General features: G+C 40.5%; 1 protein-coding gene across 15 annotated transcripts in view; it reads right to left on the bottom strand.

Moving 5' to 3' along the window:
* LOC116310274 (polymeric immunoglobulin receptor-like) overlaps nucleotides 1–1,076 on the bottom strand; it is a 107,984-nt gene extending 106,908 nt beyond the window's left edge. For all 15 annotated transcript variants that reach the window (XM_039604551.1, XM_039604558.1, XM_039604549.1 and 12 more), the window contains exon 1: nucleotides 972–1,076. The gene's annotated coding sequence lies outside the window, so the exon portion shown is untranslated. The remainder of the gene's footprint in view (nucleotides 1–971) is intronic.
* Between the last annotated feature and the right edge of the window lie 6,564 nt (nucleotides 1,077–7,640).

Genomic DNA, 7,640 nt, shown 5'->3' on the forward strand with positions numbered 1-7,640 from the left:
GTGAAGTCTATGATGGACGTGCAGTCCGAAAAGAAAACCCCAATTTATTTGTTTTCATGACTGACTCTGAAGTTGTGACACACTGGAAGATTTTAATACTTACAATTTAGCAAAGGGAAATCTCTGTGATGACAAAAATGGTCCAGTTTTCTGCTCAGTGGGTCTGGGTTACTGTGGTCCCACTCCTGAGCTGGGTCCAGGGCTCGAGGACGAGCATTTGGCCACCAGGACTTGGACACATGAGCCAAAAGTCCTCTTGGACAAATTCACCTCAGAGTAGGTGAGTTTGCTCGAGTCGTCTTCCTCCTGAAAAAAGAGAACAAATAAAGATGAAACTGTTGATCAGCTGCCACATTTTCCATAATGTTTAGATTGGTAAACACAAACAATGAGACAAGCATGGAGTCCATGCAGGAGATTTACTGAAATCAGCAGAAGGAACTCGAAACACATCAGTCAGTTAAAACCATTACAGGTGAGGTGAGAGGACAGGTGTACACTGGAACCAACAGGGTCAGCTGGGAGTTACAGTAGTAACCAGCTGGGAGTCAGTTACATGATGAAGCAGCCGCGGCTGTGAGGAAGTTACTGAAAAGCCAGAAAAGCCAAACCTGATGTTGTGGATTTTATTATGGCATATATAGCTGTATACACTAGACATGTAATCATAGTTACTTTCATAAATTATGTGTAATCGTATATACCAAGGGCGTAGATTTGGTTTTGGCATTGGTGGGGACGGATGATTCAACCACCCAACTCTGCCCTGTTTCTTTTTTTTTTGCCTTTTTGTCTTTGCTTCTTAATAACAAAAGGAGAAATATACTTGCCTACATGTGCTATTCTACATGCCATTTAAAATCACAATTCATAGTTTTATATGTGAATTATATAATGTTAAATTACTATTATACAAATGACTGACTAAGTATTTTAGACTTTAGTCCCTCCTCCAAACACACAGCACACACCTCCACACTCCTCCCCTCTGCATCCGTCTGTGAGTCTGCTGCAGGGCTTCCTGCTCATTCATGCAAATCTTTACATTTACATTTAAATCTGAAACCAGAATTCACAGCACGAATTATAAATGTGATGATGTGTCCAGCTGATTCTTCCACCTCAGCTAAAATTTATTTAGTCTTTCTCTAATATTAAAACTCTTAAATGATCATAAGTGTCATTGTTATATGTACATATTGTTCTTGAGACTTCACAGTATTTCAGTATCTGCTGACTCTGAGGTTGTAAATCTGTCCGACCTTCATTAAAGATCTGAGCTTTTCCGTAAGATCTTTTGAATCTTGTGTTCATTTTTTTTATTAGATAATTCCTTATTTATTTAACTTAGTTTCATTTTGACTGGACATAATAATGAAACTTAAATATTACATCACAACTAACATGACATCGAGCACAAAGATCCAGAAAAGAGGATCATTCGTGTCCATTTTAAAAAGTTGCATTGAGGCTGTTTTTGTCTATAACAGCTGCAACAGCTTGACTTCCTGTTAATGCTATCTCTCTGAGTCTGAGGTCAGCTCGTGGCAGAACAGGAAGCTGAACGTCAACACTGACCACGTTTGACAAACTTATTGCTCAACAGCACTGAGGGAACATTTAATATCTTTCACTGTTTTAAGATGGAAAATTATTTTATTCTCACAAAGAACAAAGAGGAAACATCTCCAATAACCATGAACTGCTGAGACTTTGAAGACATTAAATTTTAGACTTTCAGGTTTCTTTGGTAAATATGAAGTTTAGTGTCTCAGAGTTGCTCTCATTAATGCAGCTTTACTGTCCACTAATGTGCACCACATGAAAAGAATTTGAATTTCTTTTAATAAAATTTTGTCCTGTTAAATATTAGTTTTAAACTGTGGAGTGACTCGTTTCACAATAAAATTAAGGAAACTTAACTTCGTAAACTGAGTTCTGCTAATTCACCCCAAGCAAAGGTGTGAAATCTGTGATGACTCTGCACACTGAAAAGTTCCCCATTTTCTGTGCCTGTGCCACAAACTCTGAAGTTTAGGTAAGGTTTTTGGTAGTGTTTGCATATGTGCATGTCATTCTGTGTGTGAGCACAGCCCAATGCCACGTCTCCTCTCTCTCCTGTGCTTTACTGTCACTTTTCACTGTATCTTTTAAAATAAAGCTGTAAAGGGGCAAAAAAAAAGGCTATATGAAGATTTAAAATATCATGTCACGTCTGACCTCTGACCTCTCCTTCAAGGTCAGGATTGGTATATTAATCTGAAAGTCAGAATGATAGGAATGCTGTTCAAAAATAAGGTTCCTGGAAAACCCCCTCGGATATCCAAGGCTCATCTTCAAAAAAATACTTCCAGTGGTGGGGTTGGGTCTCCCTGTGTTTAGACATTATTACTGGTCGGCAAATTCAAGAGCTGTATTGCACTGGCAGTGGGGTTCGCCTACTGACTATTGTTATGATAAGCTTCCGATCTGGCTCCAGGTAGAGGCAGCAACAGTATCTGAAGCCTCATTACCGGTCTTATTGTTTTCTAACACGGGTTCTTCTAATAATTCGATCAGTCGTAATCTTGTTGTTAAACAGTCCTTAAAGATATTAAGTCAAATTAGGAAATCTCTTGAACTACCCGACTTTTCAGTTAGAATGCCAATAATACATAACTACTTGTTTAAACCAGGTAAAATGGATAGTGTGTTTTTAGAATGGGGGGAAAAGGGACTGAAATGCATTGAGGACTTATGACAAATTTGTGTCTTTCCTTCAACTTCAACAAAAGTTTCAGTTACCTCAATCACATTTTTTTCGTTATCTTCAAATAAGGAATTTTGTTCAACGAAACTTTTTAGACTTTCCACCGAAGCCACTAAGTCATACTTACTTTGATATAATTTGGAAAGCAGATTTTAAACATCTGATATCTCAGTTTGTCAAGTGCTTTACAATCCCAGTTCAATAAACGCTCAATAAACGCCAGATATAAATTAATCCAGTTTAAAGTCATTCACAGATTATCTCCAAAAGTTGAATCTGTTCATCTGGACGTAGCGTTTTGTGGGAGAAACGTTTCGTGACTCATCCAAGTGACTTCTTCAGTCTCAGCTGACTGCAGGTTTCCCCAAACCTTATAACCAGTACATTTGCATAATGACTGAAACCAGCCCACTGAAGGAACAATGGGCTGTGAGGTCAGTTCCTTAATCATAATTATGCAAATTCCCTGACTGAAGAAGTCACTTGGATGAGTGACGAAACGTTTCTCCCACAAAACGCTACGTCCAGATGAACAGATTCAACTTTTGGAGATTTACTTTCCTGGATGATTGAGAATGCATCAAGACATTCACAGATTACATTTTTCTAAACTTAAACTTAACCGGATCTATAATTCTGTATCCAACTTATGTGATAGATGTAATATCGGTGAAGGTTCCCTTGCACATCTATTTTGGCATTGCTCTGTCTTGAAAGCTATTTGGAGCCAAATTTTTACATGGTTTTCAAACCAATTTAGGAAAAAAGTACCACTTGATGGTACACTGGCTATACTTGGATCATTTGCATCAATCAAATGTTTTTCCTTTTCACAAAAACAGATAATTACAATGGGTATGCTGGCTGCAAAGAAACTTATTCTTTTACAGTGGCGGTCTTCTTCGGCCCCATGTTTTAAAAGGTGGCTTAATGAGATGGTGTCTGTGGCCAGGGTGGAACAGATAAGATTTGATAGAAAGGGGAAACTGGCGAGTTTTTGTACGAGGGCCCACTCCTGAAGACCTTCTATGACTCTGTGGTGGCCTCAGCCATCTTCTATGGTGTGGTCTGCTGGGGCGGCAGCATCTCTGCTGGGGACAGGAAGAGACTGAACAGGCTGATCCGAAGGGCCAGCTCTGTTCTAGGATGCCCTCTGGACCCAGTGGAGGTGGTGAGTGACAGGAGAATGGTGGCTAAGCTGTCATCCCTGTTGGACAACATCTCCCACCCCATGCAGGAGACTCTGACAGCACTGAGCAGCTCCTTCAGTGGGAGACTGCGGCACCCACGGTGTGGGACGGAGAGATTTCGCAGGTCTTTCCTCCCCACTGCTGTCAGACTCCACAACAAAGACTTTAACTGATCAAACACACACATCCACACATGTGCAATAACACTAATGTGCGATAATCTTTTTCTGGCATCGTTGTATTTTTACTCAGTTGTATATAGCATTTGTATTCTATTTTTATCCTATTGTATATTTTATTCTACTGTATATAGTATTTTATTTTATTCTATTCTGTACAGTTGTGTACTGTATTTATTCTTATTTTATTCAAATTTTTGCTTCATAACTTTTGCACTGTCCACTTCCTGCTGTGACAAAACAAATTTCCCACGTGTGGGACTAATAAAGGTTATCTTATCTTATCTTATCTTATCTTATCTTATCTTATCTTATCTTACCAGTTCACAAACGCTAAATGTAGTAATTGTCCTCAGTTGAATCTGTATAAGCATGCTGTGTTTAATTTAAAAGCAAAAAATAAAAGAAAAGAAAAAAAATAAGGTTCTTTAATGTCATTGGCTGTATTAACATACAGTCACTTACAGTGGCTTGCAAAAGTATTCGGCCCCCTTGAACTTTTCCACATTTTGTCACATTACAGCCACAAACATGAATCAATTTTATTGGAATTCCAGGTGAAAGACCAATACAAAGTGGTGTACACGTGAGAAGTGGAACGAAAATCATACATGATTCCAAACATTTTTTACAAATAAATAACTGAAAAATGTGGTGTGCGTAATTATTCAGCCCCCTGAGTCAATACTTTGTAGAACCACCTTTTGCTGCAATTCCAGCTGCCAGTCTTTTAGGGTATGTCTCTACCAGCTTTGCACATCTACAGACTGAAATTCTTGCCCATTCTTCTTTGCAAAACAGCTCCAGCTAAGTCAGATTAGATGGACAGCGTTTGTGAACAGCAGTTTTCAGATCTTGCTGCATTTTGGGTCTTCTTGGTTTTTTTATGCTTCGATGTGGAACCGGACTGTCACGAAGAGGTGATGTTGTTGGTAAGCAGTGTTGGTCAAGTTACTTGAAAAAAGTAATTAGTAATTAAAGCTGCAAGCAGCGTTATGAGGGCCCTCGCACCCCGGCACGTCGGGCCACGCCCAACACCTACAACCAGCACATCCGATCTGATGTCACATTGATGGAATTCATGCCTAGAACCACCAGCTAACGATTCATCTCATTCACTCATTATTATAGTCGTCCCACTAGGTGGCGCTCTAACCATTACTGACAAATGGGATAACAAACATTTCCGACCTTGAGTCTCATCACGCCTGCGAACTTTGGGAGAGATTGGACATTGTGTTTTTGAGTGACAGCAGATTACTGCTTTTTGGCGAGGGATTGAAACTCCACGTGCCGCCATGGCCACCCGTTTCCCTGAACGTAAAAAGCTTCGCAATTTAACATCACAAAGGTCTTTAGATTCCACACACAGGAGATCGGGTTAATCTGATGAAATCCCTTGGAGGAGTTCGTCAAAGTATGAGGCCTGAAAAGAGGCGAAAAAGTGGCTAAAATTACACCTTAATTTAAAATGGCTGACTTCCTGTTGGATTTGGGATATTGCTCCAAGAGACTTTTTTGTACATCTTGATATCCTCCATAAGCTTACCAGGTTTCAGACTTATAAATAAAACACAGAGCAGGGGCTGATGTTTTGAAATTTTGTAGGGGCGCTGTGGAGCCATTTTGCACTATTCAAGGAAAATGATCACATAACAACAAAGGCCTCATCACATTGGAGGTTTGGGCCAAATTCCAAGACTTTTAAAATTTCCAAGCCCTCAAAAGCCACTTGTCTTTCATGGTGAACTGCGTTGCCACCAGGGTGCGCCGTTCAGTTTAAAGTCACAATTTTCGCACAGAAGCATCATGAAGGACTGATGGTGATACTCACCGCTTTTGAGGTGGCCACGATGAACCTGTGAAAATCAGTACAACAAAATGAAAGACATGACATTTCCTGGTGCCACTAGGTGGCGCTCTACGTATTCCTGACAATGGGCATATCAATCTGTTCAGGGCGGGTCTGACATCATCCCTGTAAAATCTGGTTCTGATCAGATTGGATTTCATTGAGTTACACTAATTTGTTTCTTCATGGCGAGACCTCAATGTTCGCCATGCTGCTGGGGTCACACCCTTCCGCGAAAACTCACAGTTTTCACTGTAACCCAAGACCAACTCCTTAAGGCTTTCCTGGAGAAATTTGAGGCTGCAGATGTCACCCATTACAATACTGTACCCCAAAGTGTAAAACATGACATTTCCTGTTCCCACTAGGTGGCGCTGTACCTGATGTCAAATATGGCAGTTGAAATATGTTCAGGGTGGAGCCTTATCATATGTGTCCACTTTGGTCAAGGTCGGACAATGTATGACAGAACGAGAGGCAATAAGATTTTCATGGCGAGTCATCAAAATTCGCCGTGGCGCCACGGCCTCACCGTATCCCGAAAACTCAAAAGCTCCGCAATTTAACATGGCCCAGGTGTGTAGTTGACAATGACCAAATATGAAGCTTGTACGATGAAATTCCAATGAGGAGTTCGCAAAAGTTCGAGGCATGGAAATGGCAAAATTAGAGCCAAAATGTCATCTTCACGTCCAAATGGCGGACTTCCTGTTGGGTTTGCGTCAATGGTCCCATTGACTTTTTGTTCGTCTTGGCATGATACACATGTGTGACAAATTTCAGACATGTAGCTAAAAGGATGTGTTCGTAGGGCTGCATTTAACAAGCCATAGGTGGCGCTACAGAGCCATTTCCCAGTGCTCATATGTAAAACCATTAAAATACAAAATTTTCACCAGACCTGGCATGTGTGCAAAATTTCATGACTTTGAGCATGTTAAAGCCCTCAAAAAGGCAATTCATTTCAATGAAAATAATAATAATTAAAGCTGCAAGCAGCGATATGAGGGCCCGAGCACCCCGGTAGCGTCGAGCCAAGCCCAACACCTAAAACCAGCGCTTCCGATCTGATGTCACATTGATGGAATTCATGCATTTAACCACCAGCTAAAATTTCATCTCATTCAACCATTATTATAGTCGTCCCACTAGGTGGCGCTCTAACCATTACTGACAAATGGCATAACAAACATTTCGAGCTCGAGTCTCATCACGCCTGCGACCTTTGGGAGAGATTGGACATTGTGTTTTTGAGTGACAGCAGATTACTGCTTTTTGGCGAGGATTGAAACTCACGCGTGCGCCATGACCACCCCGTTTCCCTGAACGTAAAAGCTTCGCAATTTAACATCACAAAGGTCTTTAGATTCCACACACAGGAGATCGCGTAAATCGAATGAAATCCCTTGGAGGAGTTCGTCAAAGTATGAGGCCTGAAAAGAGGGAAAATGTCGCCAAATTTACACATTAATTTTAAAATGGCTGACTTCCTGTTGGATTTGGGATATTGCTCCAAGAGACTTTTTTGTACATCTTGATATCTCCAATAAGCTTGCCAGGTTTCAAACTCATACATAAAACACAGAGCAGGGCTGTTGTTTTGAAATTTTGTAGGGGCGCTGTGGAGCCATTTTGCGCTGTTCAAGGAAAATGAACATATAAAAAGAAAT

Source organism: Oreochromis aureus, linkage group 20, assembly GCF_013358895.1.
Source record: "Oreochromis aureus strain Israel breed Guangdong linkage group 20, ZZ_aureus, whole genome shotgun sequence".
Classification (NCBI taxonomy): domain Eukaryota; kingdom Metazoa; phylum Chordata; class Actinopteri; order Cichliformes; family Cichlidae; genus Oreochromis; species Oreochromis aureus.